This window comes from Schistocerca gregaria, chromosome 9 (genome assembly GCF_023897955.1).
Source record: "Schistocerca gregaria isolate iqSchGreg1 chromosome 9, iqSchGreg1.2, whole genome shotgun sequence".
NCBI classification, from domain to species: Eukaryota; Metazoa; Arthropoda; class Insecta; order Orthoptera; family Acrididae; genus Schistocerca; species Schistocerca gregaria.
The window spans coordinates 165,383,097-165,407,502 of NC_064928.1; the positions used below are offsets into that span (position 1 = coordinate 165,383,097).

Consider the following 24,406-nt stretch of genomic DNA (forward strand, 5'->3'; position numbering starts at 1 on the left):
ATATACACAGTACATAGCAATTGGCACTCAGTTTTTGATTATCAGGTCACACTATTGTTAGTCCTTCACAAAGCGAATGTTCAGCCACTCATGAAATATTATCATTTAGCGTATTCTTTGTCTTCCATTTGTGTTTGCATGAAAACATCAAATCCACACATGCTCACCTCTTCCAAAAGCTGCCTCAGGTTGTGTAAAAATGATGTACAACATGACACAAATGCCCAGATGTAAAATGTTTATATGATTAGTCACCCAAATATTCCAGATGGAACACACCTATTTGACGTCTCGATATAATATCCTTCATGATTGTGATCTTTTAGAACCAACTTGATTGCTCAGGAGAACAAGCCACTGACACATCCAGTAATGCACGTGTCCTAAACCTCACTACCCTTTAACTGTAACTCCTACTTTCTACAGTAACACAATGAGAGCACAATGTCAATATGAGTTGCAGGCAGTGACATTCCTTTGCACCTACGTTCCAGCAGTAAGCAGTTTTTCAAATTTTGAAAAAAAAAAAAAATATGCACAGTCCTCTTGGTATGAAACAGGCAATACGGGTATCCCACCATGCAATAGCAGATGGTAAATCAGGTGCATGATTGGTGTTGCATAGTGATATAGACCATTGTTCAGATAAATACACTCGTGAGCCAAAAAATTTTGATTGCTGCCTGCTGCAGAATTACCTATCACCTGGTGACATTATAGGGGCATTATGTGGAATTTGCAATACACCCTGTTGTCCTGGAGTACATTTGTAAATGGTAAATAACAAGTAATACCTGACCTATGGAACACTGGAAAAGCATAAGTATGGGTGCCTGTTGGTGTAGCATTAGTTCGTCATACCAAGGGTCCCGTGTTTGAGCCCTAGTATACCAGATTTTGTACTGAAACGTGTGTGAAATGGTTCATGGGACAACATGTTTCTGTTTTGTAAAAAGACTGTTTGGAGTTTACAGCAATGTTGTATTGGGAGTCCACTTTCGCTTCGCTTATTTGAAAGTTGCAAACCTATAGAGGACATTTATAGTTTTACTGAATGAACATAAACAATCAGAACGGAATACTATGGATTACTACTGATATTTTTTATTGAATTGTTACGTAATGGTGGTTGTGTACTTACAACAACGAAAATAACTGAAGATGAAAGTATGCTGCATTCCTACTGTACATAACTGACCAGTGGAAGGTGTCGAAAGTCAACAATGAGGAAACATTAGATATCGAGGAGCGCAGACCAGATGGGGACAAATCGTTTCTTTGTGACCAAGTGTATGGACGAGAGTCAAGGTCTTCGATATCATCACCAGAAGAGTCCTCAAGTGATGGAAGTGATGAAATACGACAAAAGGAGAAAACGATAGTCTTCTATTCCAGAAACGAAAAAATCGAAATGCTCAGATATTGGCTTAATGTCAAAAAGCAGCCTAAGTCAACCAAGCACTTACACACCGCACGATGTCTACAGTTAAAACAGGTTGCACACTAGATTTTCTGCACTATGTATGCTGTATCAGTGGAAACAATGGCATGAAAGTGAAGAGTGAATGTGTTGAAAGAGAAGCGCAGACATGTTACATTGCATTTAACGGTGACCTTCATACAACGCCCCCAGGAGGTTCGATGTGTGTACAATGTAGACATCATATTATGGACAAAAACGAAAGCAATACAGTTAAACTTCCCAATCTTTGACGCAAGTTACAGTTGGATCTTGTGCTGGAAGCGTAGAAACAATATTGTAAGCCATAAAGTCAAATCTTTTGTTACAGTGAAAATGTACCAGAACAGAAACAACACCAGAAACGGTAGAAGACTGGCAACAAACAACTCTTGCTAACTTAACATGTCACACACATGCAAATATGTATCTAAAACTCCAAAGAAATTGGATTCAATACGGAGATGACTGTGGATCGCACATATGCTGCTAGAGATTCTAGACACATTGTAGGCATTGTACAGTCCATTCACGTGATAGTCTGCAGCTCATGGTCTAGTGACACTGGATTACGGGGTCCCGTGCTCGATTTCCCGGCCAGATTGGGGATTTTCTCTGCTCAGGGACTGGGTGTGTTTGTTTTCCTCTTCATATCATCATCATCATCATCATCATCATCATCATCGTCATCATCATCATCATCATTACCACCACCACCACCACCACCACCACCACTCGTAACAGTGGGTGGATTGGACCGTGTAACAATTGGACCGTGTAACAATTGGACTGTGTAACAATTGGACCGTGTAACAATTGGACCGTGTAACAATTGGACCGTGTAACAATTGGACCGTGTAACAATTGGACCGTGTAACAATTGGACTGTGTAACAATTGTACTGAGTAACAATTGGGACTTTGCACGGGCGCTGATGACTGCGCAGTTGAGTGCCCCAAGAAACCAAATATCATCATCATGTGACAACCCATACACGCACTATTATTGCTTTCACAGACAGGCGACTTACTGCAGAGCTTTTTGTAAGTCCTTCAAGAGTATTGTATGCATCAATCCATGTTCCCAGCACCAAATTTAAGTGTTGATTCTCACTCCTCCAGTAAAATGAACTGTTCAGAACACTTCTACAAGAAGCGGAAGTGAACAAGTCAGTGGATAGGAACTACTTCTAATACTGGTTTCCTACAGGTCCCACAAGGATGTCTGTGGTTTTCATGACCTGCACGTACATTTCTTGAGAATGTGCCAGCATGTGATACGTAAAATCTCTAGATTCTTCAGAAAAGATTAATGTGCAACAACGAAATAATTTTCTTAAGCTACAGTCCCTCACATACAGTCAGTTGACTTCCGCGTTTCTCTAATTCCCACCGAATGGCTGGATAATGGCTAAACTCGTTGATGAACGCAAACTCTGAAACTTCAACAGAGCTCTGTTTCAGACACAAGCCTCCATTTGCAACTTTCACTTTGGGTGCGCAAATGTGGGATTCATCAAGTGTGTTTGGTGTACAAAAGCAATTTGCTTCACACACTTCTTTGAACGCAACCACTGCTGTGAAACCTTTATTCCTAAATGAACGACACTGCGTATGTGGTGGTGTGCTAATTCTTGAATTTTATGTTACTGTTGGTGTTATTATCAGTAGCGAACCCGGCAGTGCTTCCCAATTGCTAAATGTGTATGTGAACTGTATGTACATCCTCTCCCTTCTTTTGTCCATCTCCTCTTTCTTCCCACCCCCCTCCCCCACACATGCACACATACTCACCCTCTGTCCACCAAGATGTTGCACGGATTGGGAATCTCAGCACCGAATTGATCCCTGCACGATGCTTTTTATTGAGAAACTGAACGAAAATGTCAATAAGATCGGAACACTTTGAATCAATGGGTATGAACACAGGTCTCAGCTTCTGAATCAGCAGCAGAAAACAGCATACCACACACTGTTGACAGCAGTTAATGACGGATACTCCACATCTCTTATCGCAAGCTCCCTCATCTCTCTGTTCACATCCTCCTCCCCTGTCTTTATATCCATTTCTTCCCCGCGCTCTCCTCCTCCTCCTCCTCCTCCTCCTCCTCCTCCTCTTCACTCTTCTGTCTGACCATATTCCCTGTTGTTGTAAACTGAACCTTGATTGGAAACAGAAGTCAAAAACAGAACAATTTCAGTAAGATCATAGATTTATTGAGATGAAGTAAATCGGAATTCATTTTTTCGACAGTAACTTGTTGGTGTTTTTAATGTGTTCATCGCAACGCTTGGTAATGGACGATTATTTTTTGTCTTCTCTTACGGAGAGAAAACTAATATCTCCGGTGGTTTTCCGACTCCTGAGCGTGCCAGGCACAACTGCAGATCGTAAAAAAAATGAAAAATAAAGAAAAAACACGGCAATCGAGGCTTAATCCACACACTTCCAACATCTGGCCTTGCGATTTTTAAGCAAGAAATCTGACATTACGGAACTTTCCGTAGAATCCTTGTTACATTGTTCTGCCCTGTCTTGTTTGAGCCAGTCTGTAGCGACTCCTATGCCCCCCCCCCTTTCCCCTCTACCTCCCAAAAAGCGTGTCTTATGATACGCTGACAACGTGCAACTTTCTGTGAATGGAAGATTCTGATTGATTCTTACTGAATTTACCCGCCAAGTTGTTGCTAATGGCATAGGCGCTCTATGTGCCACTTTCCACAAACGGGCAAATTGCAAGAATTCCAGCGGAAAACTGTTTTTTACAGAGCGAAAACGGCAAAAGTTGTTTACAGATCATGAAATATGGAAACTATCGCCAAAGACATTTCGTCAGTTACACTGCCCTGCCAACAGTCGAGCAAAGTTGGAATTTTTTCGGCGCGAAACCGATTTCTAGCCAAGCGAAATCACCACAACCTATTGCACCACCATACCATATTGTTGTAGTAAATACAATTTGTATCCTGCGCCACACAAAATCATCACTTGTACATCCTGCATGTAGCTGTCAACCATCAGACACTCATACATATACCGTGAAGATGCACAGATCACAAAAGCATAAGCACATGCACTGTGTACGGTTGCAGCACTCAATATCCCATGCGAGATCAATCGGTCATCCACCATGGCCAGCTGTCACAAGGCAGCTGCCCCCACACACGCTGGCCTGAAGCGGCGTCAGAGCACCCTCTGCCGACAGTGACCAGTCTCCAAACTGGTATAAAAAGGCTGAACTCGCTAATCCAGCATAAAGGGGTCCACAAGTGTTACTGTTTTTGGTCTGGCGTACTTGCTGCCATGATTTCTGCAAGAAGTTGCGACTATCTACACGCTTTGGGATTACGAGAACATATAGTTCCCAAATTCTGTCGATGAGAAATGCCTCATCAATTATGAATTTATTACCAATCTCTAACCAACATCATTTGCAATATGCAATTTTACACACCAAAAATAACGTATTTGTGACACTTTTATGCTGAAATCATCGAGTAGAATATGAAAATTTCCAATATTTCATGTATTTTCACTTGGTTTTCTAGAATATTGTACCATTTACGCACCTATTCTCGATATTAATCACACAGCATATGCTACCAATCGCTTGCACAGTGTATTTCTGAAGATAAATAATGGAAATTGTCTAGAAAGCTGAAACTTTAGCGAGATCATTGTGTGGGACATTCTGCAAAGATTTTTACGTGAAAACTCGAAAATAGAGGACACTGGTAGTCCTACGTGTATTTTTTAACGAATACCGATGCCAATGATATAACAGATTCCAGATCATCTTTGTAGTTTACAAAGTCAACTAAGCTTTCAATACTCATAATTGTTTCTGTTTCTAATGACTAGAGAACCAGAAAATGTCCCTTCCACCTATGCTTCACCATCTCGATGCAAACAAAACATCTCAATCTGTGTTCTATCAACGAAATAAAGACGGGGAATGTGTAGTATGGTAGTACTAGCAGTCCACCGGTCAATTCACATGGGAGGGAATAATTGTCCACTCTCCATATTGAATCTTCTCAAATTTCAACACAAAAAAACTGAGAATACTTGCAACACACGTGACCATGAATGCTGCCCTACACATACTGAGTATTAGTTCGCTACGCAACTGGACAGAGGACGACATGGTTAGGTTAACTGCATCCCCATTCGCTGACTGAGTGGTTTGGGAAGCCCAGCGGTGGCCCGCACCTTAAGCCAGAAGTGTCCATTCATTCTGACCGCTGGCTACGTCCGCAACGTGCCCCGCACGTTGAACCGTGTCGTCCTAGGAAATCTGTCACATATTTATCAGTTAAATTACTACTACTACTACTAAGTGATCAGGCCCAGTGGACCGCACGCATCTACAAGTTTCCTCCTCCACTGTATTCTGTCCATTGCTGCTATCCGCCATTCGTCCACATCTATTGACACTTGGTTTAAATCTTAACGAAGTCCATCCCTCCAACGCTTCTTGGGTCTTTCTGGCGGTCTCTTTCCTGTAGGTGTGAAATCCAGGAGCTTCCGAGGCCATCTGTGATCCTCCATCCGGGCCTCATGGCCGGCCCACTGCATTCGTTTGGCTTTGACAGTTCCTGCTATGTTGGGCTGCTGGTATAATTCCTCAAGCTCTTGGTTGTATCTGATCCTCCATTCCCCTGTATCTGCATCCAGAACCGGAGCGAAGATCTTCCGAAGCACTTTCCTCTCAAAAACAAGGAGCTTATGGAAGTCTTGCTTCCGGATACTCCATGTCTCACAGCCATATAGAACAACAGGCTGGATCAGGGTTTTGTACAGCCGAATCTTGACTGTCTGGAGAGAGATTTGGGCCGAAGCAGTTGTGCTAGGCTATGGTAAGATCGGTTTCCTGCTTGTATTCTGGCATTGATCTCTGCTTCACATGACGAGTTCTCAGTGAAAAGTGCCCCTAGGTATTTGAATTCTTGCACTGTCTTGTAGGAATGGTCCCCAACCTGCAGTGGTTGTAGATGATCAGCAGTCTGACAACGACCACGCGTCATAACGAGGTTATTTCCAATAACTCGATAACTGTCGAGTGCAGCACCAATCTGGTGACATTCGACAGTTATCGAGTTACTGGAAATATGTGTTATGGTCAGGATAGGGTTGGAAGACGAATCAATTCGTTATATGTCCGAGGCGGTGTCTGAAGTGGATTCTCTGGTGGTATGTTCAGAGTATGGTCTGAGGGCACACACGCGTACAGAGAAATAGCACAGTTGGCCCAGATGTTGACAGCTGTTCTACATTTACAACAAATTTTAGAATACACGCCGAGAACTAATGTCATGATCACATCAGCAGAAGCGACATAAGATCGGGAAAATGACGAAAATTGACGGAAAATGGGTATAAATTAAGGGAATATACGCCAAAAATTGGGGAAATGAGAGAGTGCTTACAACTCTGCCGGGTGCAGAAAATTCTTTTACATGGAAACGAGGATGTGATGACAAGAGGAATACGAGAAAAAGGTGACATGGATGCACTGGAACCAGGTAAACAATCATGTTTCGTGGACAGCGATAAGACAACTGGAATAGACTGTTAAACATAGCAGATAGAAGAGGTCAACAGTCTTAAATTCCAGGGATTACAACTTGATAATAAATTCAGTTGCGAGGAGCACACCACAGAACTGCAGAAACGCCTTAACAAATCTATATTTGCAATTCGAGTGTTAGCAGACATGTTGCTGTTGTGGTCTTCAGTCCTGAGACTGTTTTGATGCAGGTCTCCATGCTACTCTATCCTGTGCAAGCTTCTTCATCTCCCAGTACCTACTGCAACCTACATCGTTCTGAATCTGCTTAGTGTATTAACCTATTGGTCTCCCTCTACGATTTTTACTCTCCACACTGTCCTCCAATGCTAAATTGCTGATCCCTTGATGCCTCAGAACATGTCCTAACAACCGATCCCTTCTTCTAGTCAAGTTGTGCCACAAACTCCTCTTCTCCCCAATTCTATTCAATACCTCCGCATTAGTTATGTGATGTACCCATCTAATCTTCAGCATTCTTCTGTAGCACCACATTTCGAAAGCTTCTATTCTCTTCTTGTCCAAACTATTTATCGTCCATGTTTCAGTTCCATACATGGCTACACTCCATACAAATACTTTCAGAAATGACTTCCTGACACTTAAATCTATACTCGATGTTAACAAATTTCTCTTCTTCAGAAACGCTTTCCTTGCCATTGCCAGTCTACATTTTATATCCTCTCTACTTCGACCATCATCAGTTATTTTGCTCCCCAAATAGCAAAACTCCTTTACTACTTTAGGTGTCTCATTTCCTAATCTAATTCCCTCAGCATCACCCGACTTAATTCGACTACATTCCATTATCCTCGTTTTGCTTTTGTTGATATTCATCTTATATCCTGCTTTCAAGACACTGTCCATTCCATTCAACTGCTCTTCCAAGTCTTTTGCTGTCTCTGACAGAATTACAATGTCATCGGCGAACCTCAAAGTTTTTATTTCTTCTCCATGGATTTTAATACCTACTCCGAATTTTTCTTTTGATTCCTTTACTGCTTGCTCAATATACAGATTGAATAACATCGGGGAGAGGCTACAACCCTGTCTTACTCCCTTCCCAACCACTGCTTCCCTTTCATGTCCCTCCACTCTGATAACTGCCATCTGGTTTCTGTACAAATTGTAAATAGCCTTTCGCTCCCTGTATTTTACCCCTGTCACCTTTAGAATTTGAAAGAGAGTATTCCAGTCAACGTTGTCAAAAGCTTTCTCTAAGTCTACAAATGCTAGAAACGTAGGTTTGACTTATCTTTCTTCTAAGATAAGTCGTAAGGACAGTATTGCCTCACGTGTTCCAGTGTTTCTACGGAATCCAAACTGATCTTCCCCGAGGTCGGCTTCTACTAGTTTTTCCATTCGTCTGTAAAGAATTCGTGTTAGTGTTTTGCAGCTGTGGCTTATTAAACTGATTGTTCGGTAATTTTCACATCTGTCAACACTTGCTTTCTTTTGGATTGGAATTATTATATTCTTTTTGAAGTCTGAAGGTATTTCACCTGTTTCATACATCTTGCTCACCAGATGGTAGAGTTTTGTCATGACTGGCTCTCCCAAGGCCGTCAGTAGTTCCAATGGAATGTTGTCTACTCCGGGGGCTTTGTTTCGACTCAGGTCTTTCAGTGCTCTGTCAAACTCTTCACGCAATATCATATCTCCCATTTCATCTTCATCTACATCCTCTTCCATTTCCATAATATTGTCCTCAAGTACATCGCCCTTGTATAGACCCTCTATATACTCCTTCCACCTTTCTGCTTTCCCTTGTTTGCTTAGAACTGGGTTTCCATCTGAGCTCTTGATGTTCATACAAGTGGTTCTCTTATCCCCAAAGGTCTCATTAATTTTCCTGTAGGCAATATGTATCTTACCCCTAATGAGATAAGGCTCTATATCCTTACATTTTTCCTCTAGCCATCCCTGCTTACCCATTTTGCACTTCCTGTCGATCTCATGTGTGAGACGTTTGTATTCCTTTTTGCCTGCTTCATTTACTGCATTTTTATATTTTCTCCTTTCATCAATTAAATTCAATATTTCTTCTGTTACCCAAGGATTTCTACTAGCCCTCGTCTTTTTACCTAATTGATCCTCTGCTGCCTTCACTACTTCATCCCTCAAAGCTACCCATTCTTCTTCTACTGTATTTCTTTCCCCCATTCCTGTCAATTGTTCCCTTATGCTCTCCCTGAAGCTCTGTACAACCTCTGATTCTTTCGGTTTATCCAGGTCCCATCTCCTTAATTTCCCACCTTTTTTCAGTTTCTTCAGTTTTAATCTACAAGTCATAACCAATAGATTGTGGTCAGAGTCCTCATCTGCCCCTGGAAATATCTTACAGTTTAAAACCTGGTTCCTAAATCTCTGTCTTACCATTATATAATCTATCTGATACCGTTTAGTATCTCCAGGGTTCTTCCATGTACACAACCTTCTTTCATGATTCTTAAACCAAGTGTTCGCTATGATTAAGTTGTGCTCTGTGCAAAATTTTACCAGGCGGCTTCCTCTTTCATTTCTTAGCCCCAATCCATATTCACCTACTATGTTTCCTTCTCTCCCTTTTCCTACACTCGAATTCCAGTCACCCATGACTATTAAATTTTCGTCTGCCTTGTGTGGTTAGCACACATAGGCGACATAAAAATGAAAAAGCTTGCATACTTTGTCCACTTGCATTCCATAATATCATATGGTATAATATCTTAATATCTTGGCGTAACTCTAACTCTTCAAGTCAAACAAAAGTTTTCAGAGTCCAATAGCGGGTAATACGTATTATTTGTGGGGTAAATTCACGGACGTCCTGTAGAAACCTCTTCAAAGAACTGGATATACTAGCTACTGCCTCTCACTATATTTACTCCTTAATGAAATTTGTCCTAAATAATATATCTCTTTTTCCAACAAACAGCTCAGTTCATACGTACAATACCAGGAACAAAAATGATCTGCACAAGGACTTTAAAGCACTTAACTTTAGTTCAAAGAGGGGTCCACTGCTCAGGAAAACTCATCTTCAATAATTTGCCAGCAAACATAAAAAAATTAGTTACAAATAAAGATCAGTTTAAAAGGAGACTGAAAGATTTACTAGTGGCCAACTCCTTCTACTCCATTGACGAATTTTTTAATAGAAACAAATGATGTATTTATATAGTCATACTATTAGTATTGTTATTTCAGCTTAAAAAAAAGAATTGACATGTTCCACATCCACGAGGATCTCCTCAGCACGGATCTATGGAACGAAAAACTAATGTAATCTAATCAGATGTAGACTAATAAATTTATGTATGTCAGATCGCAAGCCCAGGTGTGACCACAGAATTATCGGCAACCACCTTTGGTTTTTTTAAAGTATCCTTAGCGTAAGAGTATTTTATTACCAGTTTGGGAGTTGCAATATACGACTACAGAATGGACCACATGTTTGACCATGTACAAGACTGTTTACCTGTTTTAAACCCTAAAAAACAGTATTTATAATTTACTTCTCTGTACACACTAAGAATCGCAACCTTGCAGTCTCAGCAAACAAACACAGTTGCTGTATGGTTTTTAACATAATTCTGCTTTACGGCGATTGAGGTAATAGGGATGCATAGAAAATGACTGCTGACTTTGATGATTTCCTGGGAAAGAGAACCAGCTGTCTCTAAATTAACATGGATCTGTGTTAAAGGATGATAGAAAGTAGATGCAGTAATAGGTTGAGAGAGGTCGTAATGAGGTATGATGTAATGGTAGACTGATGATGCATTCTTAAGATAGAGAGATGTTGGGGCAAGTCATTTATCACACATTTAACCTTTTTTCCCCATTGTTTTCTTGGGGTGTACCAGTTGTGTGGTGTAACCTGAATTCGACTCGTAAACAGTTGCATGTTATGTGTGTGGCTTAGTGCTGTATACCTGGTTAACAGCAAACTTTTCCATACCGCAGTCAGCAGAGGATTTCAAACGCATGTGTGATGAATCATGCCCACCAAACTGATCGAAAACCTATTTCGGCATCCTCCTCTAGATGAAAAGATGAATTTCATACAATTTTGTTTCAGGGTGGGGGAAAGAGGGGTGGGGCAGGGATTTCTCCTGTGGGGTAGTGGGAGAAGGGAACACATGCCAGCTGGGCAAAACCCATGACATCATCAGCGGATAGGGTAATTAACTGACTAATTCGATTAATTTGTATAAATAATTTGTTATCAGTTTGATATCAAGAGTGTCCCTGTATCACCATTATTCCAGCACTTATGATATGTGACTAATGCAAATAACATCATTTGCAGTGTTTCGTAACATGGTTTCTACAAAAGGAGTGTCTAGAGCACAATAATTCGCAGCAGTAACAAAAAGAAGACACTATATTTGTCAGTTTATGTAAGGACAATTGGAGGCATGAAACAGTGAATAGCAGGACTGTTTACTAAAATATTATTATAACGCACAGACATTTTCTGAAGAATAACAGTTATCTTCCATAAAAATAAATAGGTAATAAGCAGCAAGAAACATGTCCTGCTTTAGAAAGACAATGTATATCTGTACTATAATGTGAAGATTAATTTTTAAAAAAAAGTTTGAATGAAAGGGTCGAGTGAAGTGCAAAAATTGTGATATTTTTAGATTCTGCATGAAATAGTTGCGTGTCATAGTGCTGATTAGTGCCATGAACATTGAGCAACTGAAATACGATGATATTTTGAGAAGTCTGTAGAATCACCACAATGAGGTTCCTGGGTGATAAGAAGTCATACTTGAAGAGTAAACGCGTGATGTGTCAGTGCTTTTGGTAGAGATGGGTGCAGACGCCTCTCTGTTGTTGTTCGCTTGTAGTTATTTGTGAAGATGGAAAAAATGGAGTTTCGAGCACTGATTAAGTACTTCAAAAAGAAAGAAATTCATGCCAATTTTCAGAACGCGCTGGTGGACGCTGCTACTTCGTATTCAGCTGTTGTCAAGTAAACAACCCAGTTTAAATTTGGTCGGGATATCTTAGCTGATGATCCAAGTACCGGTCAGTGAAGATGTACCTTTACCTCAGAAATTATTGAAGAAGTGCATAAAATGGAAGATTGGCAACTGGAAGTACGAGAATTTGCTGAAGCTACAGGGATATCAACTGAATGGGCATATCACATTTTAATAGTGGAGCTGGATATGAGATGGTTGTCACAACTCTTGATACATAATCAAAAAGCATCAGAATCAAGAAGTCTGAACAATTTTTTATCCGCTTTCAGAGCAACCAACAAGATTTTTTCGCTGGTTTATGGCCGCAAATAAATCTTGGGTCTCCACTGTACACCAAAGACAAAACAAATCAAAGCGGTGGAAACACGTTGATTCACCACCACCACCACCACCACCACCACCACCTCATCCACCTCCACCACAAAAGGAAGCAGTCAACAAAGTCGACCGGAAAGATCGTAGCGTCAGTCTTCTCTCTGGTTAAACAGTTATGCAACAATACACCGTTGATCTCCGGGACCAACTACAGCAAAAGATATTTGGAAAAAGGCCAGGTTTGGTAAGGAAGAAAGTCATCTTTCATCAAGAAAGTACACGCCAACACCAAAGTCCTATTACCATGACAAAAATACGTGAACTGGGATACGACTTATTGCCACACCTGCCTTACTTTCGTGATTTGGCTCCGTCAGACTTCCGTCTCGTCGCCGGTCTCAAAATTATCGTCAGTAGACTGAGAAATGAAGAACAGACGGCCTGAAGTTGATGGGGTATTCTGCAGTCCTGGAGAAATCTGATATTAGCGGTGGGATCCAAGCATTGAAACATAGCTGAACCAAGTGGATTAGTGTACAAGAAGACTACATTGAAAGTTTGACTGAGATAATTCCTTTCTATTACATTCCGAGAGCTTTTTAAACTACACTCCTATAATATGCTTCTTATTTATGAAATACGGTGTTCATATTCTCTTATTTTCAGTGGGAAAAGTTGCATTTATATGAAATTTCAAGAGCATTCATTCATGAAGACATTGTAGCGTATTTCATTCATATTTGTGGCTCTGTTTGCATTTATTCTACGATTATGCAGGTACCTTGATATTTTATTAATACTTGGGGTGCACAATATATTCTAAGACACAGAAAACGACATACTGCGAAGGAGTTATGCAAATTGGTCACAAACTGATATTCATACAGGTATCGACCTAAAATGCAAAATTGTGAACTTTGGCAGCCAGTGGATGAATGTGTGATACTGCAACATAATTTCACCACATAGCTGGAAAGGATTGTACCCAGGTACCGTGTTGATACTGAGACGTAAAGTATTTGGGCATGTAGTTGGACAGTACCTATGCCTCGCAGACAGGTGTGTTTACAATATATACAGGTATCAGCATTTGAGATTGTATGCGTAGATGGGCTCAAAAAAGTCTATTGGAGTAATGCCGAATAGCTCGACATTTGAGTGCCAACGATGCCACTTTGTGACAATGTTGGCTGGACTGGGTGAACCATGACCGAACACGGCGTGAAGAAGGAAACAGTCGACCTAGGGGACGACAGAACGTGAGGACCAAGCAGTCGTCAGTGAGGCGCACAGAGCCCGGTATTCATGATTATCATCGATCCGAATTGCAGCTGGTCCTTCAGCCCTTGCGCCCATTTCAGTGGTGTCAGGCAAATTCGGCCTGTAATCTCATTGACCGGAGTAGAATTGTCCTCAGTGACATGATAAATCATGCTTCAAACTGCGCGCGATGACCAGCAAAGACGTGTCTGGAGACGCCCAAACAGCGATGGGATACCAACTGTCGCCTGCCATACAGTCTGACAAACGGCAGTGATGGCCTGGGGTGCCATTCCATTTCATAACAAGATTCCTGTGGTTGTCATCGGTGGCACCCTTACAGCACAGCAACATGTTAACGAGATTCCACGCCCGGTTTTGTTGCCCTTGATACCAAGCCAGGCTGGGCTTACATTTCAGCGAAAGAATGCCCGACTGGTTATCTACATGCTCGCCAAACCCTACCTTGGCCAGCAGATCTCTCCCCAATTCAGAATGTTTGGAGCAGTAGGGCAGGGCTCTCCAACCAGCTCTGTATTTTGACGGTCTAACAGGCCAGTTGGACGGAATTTGGCATAATGTCCCTGTAGAGGACGCCCAACAACTCTGTCAATCGATGTGAAGTCAAATAACTGCTTGTATGAGGACCAAAGACGGACCAACGTATAATTGACCTGCTCAGTGTGTGAAACTTTTTCTCTTGAACAAATAACTCAGTTTTTCTGAAACTATAACTATTTGTTTGTCTGTACAATCAGTTCCACAAGAAAGAGCACGCCATAATTTTAAATATAACATCCACAGCGACATCTCTGGTAGGGCCTCGAATCTGTAATCAGTGTGCTTTAGCACATTGTATAGATAAACAGTGTAAATGTTCAACATTTTGTCGGCTGTCGGCCTGAGTGGCCGTGCGGTTCTAGGCGCTACAGTCTGGAGCCGAGCGACCGCTACGGTCGCAGGTTCGAATCCTGCCTTGGGCATGGATGTGTGTGATGCCCTTAGGTTGGTTAGGTTTAATTAGTTCTAAGTTCTAGGCGACTGATGACCTCAGAAATTAAGTCGCATAGTGCTCAGAACCATTTGAACCATTTTTTCGGCTGTAGTTTAAAATGAGGGCAAAACAGCTGAAATGTCACAGGGCAGTGTTCCTTATAAATCATCCAAAGGGACCAAAGATTCTATATGGGACTGCTACTAAAATTTTTAGAAAGTCAATGACGTTCATAGCGAGGTGGGTCAAATGATATTTAAAGGCTGGAAACACGGATGATTTACTAGAGAGAGGGCTATGGTGCCAAGCTACAATCGATAATGACGACGATTGGAATAACTATTAGGTAATTGTGTAATTAGTACACTTTCTTGTGGAACTGACTGCATATCACATCTGGTTTCCGTCCCATTCGGATATTCCATCGTGGTTCATCGGTTTTTTTCTCTTAGAATCTATAATAGCTGTTTCGTAAATTAAGTAGAAAAAGAAGTAAAAGCTGATAAAAATGTTACAATATCTGTGACGTTAAATGGAGAGTAACATTGTTGTTGCTAAGGGTGCTAGTTTTTCTGCATTTATCAGATGTTAACATATTTCACAGCAATGACTGTGGTGGCTGTATGTGTTAGACAATGGTTTCACTTTGCAGTAACACCAGTGTCCATGAATTTGCCTACATTCAGCGCCTGAGAATACTCTAGCATATGGAAATGAGCGTCTGGTGTCATTGGCCAGGAGGCCTCTTATGGGGCAGGTCCAGCCGCCTTCGTGTTACACTACTGGCCATTAAAATTGCTACACCAAGAAGAAATGCAGATGATAAGCGGGTATTTATTGGACAAATATATTATACTAGAACTGACATATGATTTTCATTTTCACGCAATTTGGGTGCATAGATCCTGAGAAATCAGTACCCAGAACAACCACCTCTCGCCGTAATAACGGCCTTGATACGCCTTGCCATTGAGTCAAACAGAGCTTGGATGGCGTGTACAGCTACAGCTGCCCATGCAGCTTCAACACGATACCACAGTTCATCAAGAGTAGTGACTGGCGTATTGTGACGAGCCAGTTGCTCGGCCACCAATGACCAGGCGTTTTCAATTGGTGAAAGATCTGGAGAATGTGCAGGCCAGGGCAGCAGTCGAACATTTACTGTATCCAGAAAGGCCTGTACAGGACCTGCAACATGCGGTCGTCCATTATCCTGCTGAAATGTAGTGTTTCGCATGGATCGAATGATCTGAAATGTAACGTCCACTGTTCAAAGTGCCGTCAGTGCGAACAAGAGGTGACCGAGATGTGTAACCAATGGCACCCTATACCATCACGCCATGTGATACGCCTGTATGGCGATGACGAATGCATGCTTCCAATGTGCATTCACCGCGATGTCGCCAAATACGTATGCGAACATCATGATGCTGCAAACAGAACGTGGATTCATCCGAAAAATTGACGTTTTGCCATTCGTGCACCCAGTTTTGTCGTTGAGTACACCATCGCAGGCGCTCCTGTCTGTGATGCAGCGTCAAGGGTAACCGCAGCCATGGTCTCCGAGGTGATAGTCCATGCTGCTGTAAACGTCGTCGAACTGTTCGTGCAGATGGTTGTTGTCTTGCAAACATCCCCATCTGTTGACTCAGGGATCGAGACGTGGCTGCACGATCCGTTACAGCCATGCGGATGAGATGCCTGTCATCTCGACTGCTAGTGATACGAGGCCATTTGGATCCAGCACTGTGTTCCGTATTACCCTCCTGAACCCACCGATTCCATATTCTGCTAACGGTCATCGGACCTCGACCAACGCGAGAAGCAATGTCGCGATACGATAAACCGCAATCTCTATAGGCTACAATCTGACCTTTATCAAAGTCGGAAACGTGATGGTATGCATTTCTCCTCCTTACACGAGGCAGCAGAACAACGTTTCACCAGGCAACGCCAGTCAACTGCTGTTTGTGTATGAGAAATCGGTTGGAAACTTTCCTCATGTCAGCACGTTGTAGGTGTCGCCACCGGCGCCAACCTTGTGTGAATACTCTTAAAAGCTGATCATCTGCATACCACAGCATCTTCTTCCTGTCAGTTAAATTTCACGTCTGTAGCACGACATCTTCGTGGTGTAACAATTTTAATGGTCAGTAGTGTACATTCGACGCCACATTGGGCGACCTGCTCGCCGGATGGGGATGAAATGATGATGAAGACAACATAACACGCAGTCCCTGAGCGGAGAAAATCCCCAACCCAGCTGAGAATGGAACCTGGGCCCGTTGGACGGCAGTCCATCATGCTGACCACTCAGCTATCGGGCAGACACTCTAGCATATTGAAAATGCTTTCCATCTAAAAGCATGCCCCATTTGATTTCAGATCACTGTTATCCTATTGAAGTTAAAAATATTCTTTCATGTTGAAAGTGTGCTCCTTATTTATAACGTAGTGTGCAAACTATGCCTTACACATTGCATTCATGTAGATGTGAAATATTTTGCAACCCAAGCATAAGTTAATCTGCGTTTTCATTTCCATAATTGTTTTATCATGACTGAACTTGCTGACACGTTTGTTTCTGCTTTCACGCAGTTGAGCCCCAGTTTTTGTCAAGGATGTTAATGACACTAAAGATAGTGGCGGATTGGTTACCAAACAGAGAGAATCATATTGGTATAAAAGTGTTACCAGGTGTTGGACACGCAAGTGTGCTGTCAGCTAAAAGCGGTTTGACAAGTTGTAGGACCTGAAACAGCACATTCATGGGATAGCCGTGAATGTCTGCATTCCTGCAGTATATGTTACAAAACATTCACAGTGAGAGGCAATCTGAGGGTGCACATTCATCTGCACAGTGGTGAACGTCCATACATCTGTCACATTTGCAACAAAACTTTCCCACAAAGCGACACCCTGAGCAAACATTGGCTGATCCAGACAGACTACTTTCTGTAGAGATGTGGCATGTGTGACATGAGAGACAATTGCTGCGTCGTCTTGAAGCAGCACATGTGATCGCCCCTGCGCTAGTGACGTGCGGCAACTGGTTAGGTTGCCAAAGCGACCAGAGATGATGGACACTTGGGTGCATCAATACAGTTGTGGCGTTTGTAACAGGACATTCACACATTATAGCTTACTGAAGTATCATTAAGAGATGCATATGGGTGAATACAACTGTGATGTTTGTCATAAGAAATTCGGGGGTAGAAGCAGTCACAGTAGGACCACACACATTTGTGGTGTCATTCAAAAGTCAAGGGGACACCTACAGTTGCAGCCTGGTCAGCACTAAGAGTTGTGGTGTGTATCTACAATTACTGAAGGGGGCTGACTCAAGAACACTCCTATTGATTGCACATGGGGAAATACAGAAAATATAGTATTTATGAAAAGAATGTAATATATAACAATAGCTTTAGAAGACATCTTCTTCTGTCTGGCTGTGTGACCTTGCTATTATAAGGTGCATCAGGTGTGTTGAGCTGTTCCAGTAAAATCATGGACTGAGGCGAAAGCTATTGTCATCAAATTGTTGATGTAAACATGCTTCTCGAATGCAAACAACCACTTTTGAATGGATTCATGTTTTGTAACATAATTATGTGAATTTTTTCCCATATATGCAGATGTGAGAATAGCGCATACTTACAGAGCAGCAGGATAGCATGTGGAAAGACAGTCACCACATACAATGTAGATCTTTGTAGCCACTATTTGCGTCCCTTGTGGGCATCTTCCAATGCAAATTTCTGTGTTTCATGTTTCGTCTGCTAATACTGGAGACATTACCATGGGCTGTAAAGATACACATATCAGTTTCAAACTAGAACAAACAAACAAGCTGAACTGTAAATAAGTTTGCTGATGTCGTGTGACTATGAAACTGCTGTCAGAGTCTTTACAGCTTATGATGATGTCTCGAGTATTAGAAGACACGAAAAAAACTTAAAATACAGAAATTTGCCTCAGATCACAGTCTAATGCCCATAAAACAAGCTGCACCAAGGACTATCAACACAGTCCTGTGTATGCAAAAAATGATGATCATTACAAGAAGGCAGGGATGGTTAAACTTTTTCCCATGTATTGGAAACTCAGATCTCTGAATTTTGAGAGTAATGCTCTGTGTGATGCTGTACACTATTTCTGCTTTCTCATGGTGAATCACATCAGAACGTTTTCGTTAGAAGCTCAAAGTTTGTAACAGGTTGTCACAAACAATCGTGTGGTTTTAGTCCAAGTTTAACAGATGCTTTCATTTATTGTTTAGCACCACTTTATATCATATTTATATTGGGACACAACAGGCAACATTGCAGAAATTCTGATAATCTGTAAGTATATTTACATTTCGAGTCAATTTAGCAAAGATTTTTATGTACCAATACAAAAAGGGTTTGTCTGAGAACAGCATCACTTTGCTGCAGAATCCTAAATCGTGTGCCATGTTACTAATGTACATTGTGATTATTATTTCTCCAATATTTCAGTTTTGAGGTCAGCATGATGCTGCTTTCGCTTTGGGACATGCCACTTAGTTAATAAAGATCCACTTAGGTTTTTCTCTAGAAATTCTTGAAACCATTTGCATGTCTACATCAGTATAGCATGTGTAAATATTTTCTTTACTGTGGAACAGTACCATAAGTTATCTGGAAGTCAGCAAACATGACATCAAATGGAGCCCCAGTATCTGCTGCATTGTGAATCCCAAGAATGGTCAGACTGCATCAAGTTCCATGTGATCATTACATAAGGAAACCATTTTAATAGACAAACAATGTATCTGGACTTGTAGAAAAGTCATAGTGAGCACTAAATATGATCCACAATACCTCATGACATTAAAGTCACTGAGGTAGTTTATGATTCTATGCCGTCTTTTTTGCAAAGTGTAGTACAGACTGAAAAGATGTGCAACATTTTTTAGTACTCTAGCAGTCTTCATTATGTCAGCAACCAGTTATAAACTTGTGATAGTGGTCCTATCATATGCATCTTCAGTTTACAATTGAATGAAATCCCCCTTGTTTAACATTTTCATTCATCCATCCACCTACATCAGTGTAATTCATACATGGTGTTTCAAAAATGACTGGTATATTTGAAACGGCAATAAAAACTAAACGAGCAGCGATAGAAATACACCGTTTGTTGCAATATGCTTGGGACAACAGTACGTTTTCAGGCGGATAAACTTTCGAAATTACAGTAGTTACAATTTTCAACAACAGATGGCGCTGCAAGTGATGTGAAAGATATAGAAGACAACGCAGTCTGTGGGTGCGCCATTCTGTACGTCGTCATTCTGCTGTAAACGTGTGCTGTTCACAACGTGCAAGTGTGCTGTGGACAACATGGTTTATTCCTTAGAACAGAGGATTTTTCTGGTGTTGGAATTCCACCGCCTAGAACACAGTGTTGTTGCAACAAGACGAAGTTTTCAACGGAGGTTTAATGTAACCAAAGGACCGAAAAGCGATACAATAAAGGATCTGTTTGAAAAATTTCAACGGACTGGGAACGTGATGGTTGAACGTGCTGGAAAGGTAGGGGGACTGCGTACAGCAACCACAGAGGGCAACGCGCAGCTAGTGCAGCAGGTGATCCAACAGCGGCCTCGGGTTTCCATTCGCCGTGTTGCAGCTGCGGTCCAAATGACGCCAATGTCCACGTATCGTCTCATGCGCCAGAGTTTACAACTCTATCCATACAGAATTCAAACGCGGCAACCCCTCAGCGCCGCTACCATTGCTGCACGAGAGACATTCGCTAACGATATAGTGCACAGTATTGACGACGGCGATATGCTTGTGGGCAGCATTTGGTTTACTGACGAAGCTTAATTTTACCTGGACGGCTTCGTCAATAAACAGAACTGGCGCATATGGGGAACCGAAAAGCCCCATGTTGCAGTCCCATCGTCCCTGCATCCTCAAAAAGTACTGGTCTGGGCCGCCATTTCTTCCAAAGGAATCATTGGCCCATATTTCAGATCCGAAAAGATTACTGCATCACGCTATCTGGACATTCTTCGTGAATTTGTGGCGGTACAAACTGCCTTAGACGACACTGCGAACACCTCGTGGTTTATGCAAGGTGGTGCCCGGCCACATCGCACGGCCGACGTCTTTAATTTCCTGAATGAATATTTCGATGATGGTGTGATTGCTTTGGGCTATCCGAAACATACAGGAGGCGGCGTGGATTGGCCTCCCTATTCGCCAGACATGAACCCCTGTGACTTCTTTCTGTGGGGACACTTGAAAGACCAGGTGTACCGCCAGAATCCAGAAACAATTGAACAGCTGAAGCAGTACATCTCATTTGCATGTGAAGCCATTCCGCCAGACACGTTGTCAAAGGTTTCGGGTAATTTCATTCAGATACTACGCCATATTATTGCTACGCATGGTGGATATGTGGAAAATATCGTACTATAGAGTTTCCCAGACCGCAGCGCCATCTGTTGTTGACAATTGTTACTACTGTAATTTCGAAAGTTTGTATGCCTGAAAATGTACTCTTGTCCCAAGCATATTGCAAGGAACGGTGTATTTCTATCGCTGCTCGTTTAGTTTGTATTGACGTTTCAAATATACCGGTCATTTTTGAAACACCCTGTATCTGCACCAACTGGTTTCAATCATTGTAGTTCCCTCATATATGGGACTTTTGAACAATGAAACTTCATCATGTTTAGTGAAGCAATTTTGGAAGACTGAATTTAGAATTTCAGGTTTTATTTTTTTGTTTGTCAAATGGTTTTTTTAGGTGAACCTAGAACGAATTTCGTGGAATATTGATGGACTATTGGAAAAAAGATAATGTGAGAATTTCAAATAGGAGAAGGTTGAAACACTATATGTCTTTGTATAGAGATCCCAGAGCTGATCACTTCTTGTGTAGGAAGCCTTCAGTAAGTGCTGTACATTCAATATCACCCAAAAATCTATGTGGCTACATGCAGCAGTAAGTAATTAGCATGGCTCCAAGTACACATGGATAGCCATTATCTCCAGATTAACAGAGTGTCACTTCATACTCCCAACCACAAACACAAATGTGATGTTTGTAATAACTCATTGCAATTTTGGTAACATGCAGTGTTATACAGCATGCACAACGATACAAAGACGATTGTATGATACGTGTTTACTAAATTGAGTACTGAATAACACTGATACTTTCATTTGTTTTTGTAATGCATGTGTGTGTGTATTGACACGTCATTCACACTATCTCCCATGCGTTACTACAGGATGTCCCTCCTTGATCTATATAGATCCCATATTCACAACAGAACAGCTATTTTTCTTTCAATGTAAATGCTAGCATCATCATGGGATGAGCTATGAACCTAACACATGTCAATTCTTCCATCATTAAAAGCAGACAGCTGTCAGTGCAAGTGTTATGGTTGTGATTTACTGACTCCACATGCGTTCACTAACATCAGGAGTATTTTATGTGACAGCCTCACTTGACTCACTGGTGGGTGCCATTTTACATCTCTGTAACACCACAACGATACAATAAAAGACCATACCCAAACTGGAAAGAGCATTCCATGTCACAATACATGGTGCAGTATACGAGGGAGAGTCTAAAACTATCTACACCTTTCGTTCTGCAATGTATTTACTTGGGAAAAAAATTGCTGCAAATTGCTTGCATCTGCCCACTTTCCAGTACTTCACTGTGGCATTCTTTGCTAATAGTTGTTCACTTTTTTTGTACTCTACCAGTACCCATTTGCATCCTAAAAATGTGTAGTATAATCTTTATCCCTGGGTGCAGTGTGTTGATTTTTTAAATTTAGTGTTCCAGGTTGTCCCCCTTCCACACTTTGATGTTTTAATTCTGCCCTGTGTTGGTGAACCATGTTTCATTGCCATTGACTATCCTGGTCAAAAATGAGCTGTTTCCCATTTTAAAGGGATGAGTAATTATTGGCAGCTATCAACATGTTTGGCTTAGAGTTTTTCTGTAGACAGTCTTGTGTACCCATTTGCAAAAACTATGGAGTCTGAATTCACTGATGACGATTTTTTTAACAAGCTGCACCAATGAATGTTGTTCAAAGCAGATGCTACGATATTGATGGTGAATCGTGTATTGATCCTTGATGCTCCCTCTTCTTGTGTCACATGTGTCCTGTTACTTTCAGCCATCTTGATCCACAAATACTTTTTAGTGACACGGCATTGTCCCCATATTATGCGGAAAGTCTATATTAAATTTCAGCCACTTTCATTCCTTCTGGCCAAAGAAGTCGAGTTTTTCTCATTGTTTCTCCTCAGTTCAAGTTACTAGCAGGGCAAACTCATTTATAGTCACTGACACAATGCAAGTGGAGTGTTTGGTATTGGATGGCGTGCACATGACTGCGGTGGTACCAAATGTAAGTGTGCCTGGACAGAAAGTAGTGTGAGAATATTGAAGGTGTTATGACTAAAGTGAAGCATTTTACAAACGTTCATTCTTCATACAGCACAAGTAACATTTATCGTCACAGTAGCTTCACTACATTGTCAAACTGTCACAGCACAATTCAAGGGAAGATGTATAAGTAGTTACAGATTTGTACAGAATTTCTCATGCATATACATCAGTGAATGCAATGGACTTCTGCTTCAGCCGTATCATGGATCACCATAGGTATTGAAGAAACTGATAAAAGAAAACTCTTTATCATCAAATTCATAATGAATATAACCGTTTTCCTCACACTTCCATAACCTAGGTTGGTTGCTAATGCACACTTGTGCGGTGGCAGTCATTTTGGAGTAAGCCAGTTCGAATCGTGGTGGTGGTTGAGATTTTCATTCACAGTATTTGGTTGGCAATGGGGGGAGAGATGATGGCGTAAAGTTTCTGCCCACCAGTCTTTGCGCCAATGTCTTGAATTAAATTCCAAACCTCTCTGCAGTATCTCAGGAAGTGAGGGCATCTGACACTGTTCATGGTGATATGTCTGTCAGGTGGAAGCATTAAACTGGACTACCCCTTTGGTGCTATTCGTAAAGAGTAGGCTATGTGCTGGTACTGGGCTTCGTCCTCATCCTCCTGTTTATCTGTAACAACACAGATCCAACACTGCACTGCAGAAACACTCATGGTAGTCATCCACACAGCAGAGATACACTCTCAACATTTCATAAAAGTTACTTTTGAATACATTATGGGAGTGGTAGTGATCAAAGAGTTACAAATATTTACTATTAAAAACAGTCTTGATCACGATTTATTTATTAAGGTGACCGGTTTCGACCACTATGAGTAGTGATTCTCCAGCAGAAAGAGGTTCCTACTCAATGGTCTGAAGATGACAACAGTAGTGGTCGAAACCGGTCAACTTAATAAATAAATCATGATCAAGACTGTTTTCAATAGTAAATATTTCATAACAGGTCGGAGGATGGATGGATGTAGTGCTAAAAGGCAGACCCAAAGCAGCTCACGTTGTCCTATGCTGGCATTTTCAATATCACAGGGTGGCATTTGGGCTCAAAATGCACCAGCCACATTCCAAAGATTGCTAGATGTGATTTTACATGGTCTAAAATGTACAGTTCTTTTTTATAAGATATGAATGAACATGTGAAATGGTTGGATGAAGTTCCAGCAGACTAAGGAGAGTGTGTCGTACACTAAGTACTGAAAAATGTAATTTTGCACAGATTCATGTCAGTTACTTGGGTCATGTTATTAGTGAAGAGGGTTTATAAACCGATCCCCATTTGATGTAAGCAGGTTTTAGATTTTAAACCACTCAAACAACAAAATAGTCATAATCTAGCTTGGTCCTCTGTAACTAT

General features: G+C 41.4%; 1 protein-coding gene across 16 annotated transcripts in view; it reads left to right on the forward strand.

Moving 5' to 3' along the window:
* Window positions 1-24,406, forward strand: part of LOC126291830 (gastrula zinc finger protein XlCGF57.1-like) — a 308,343-nt gene that overhangs the window by 174,335 nt on the left and 109,602 nt on the right. The window lies entirely within an intron of this gene.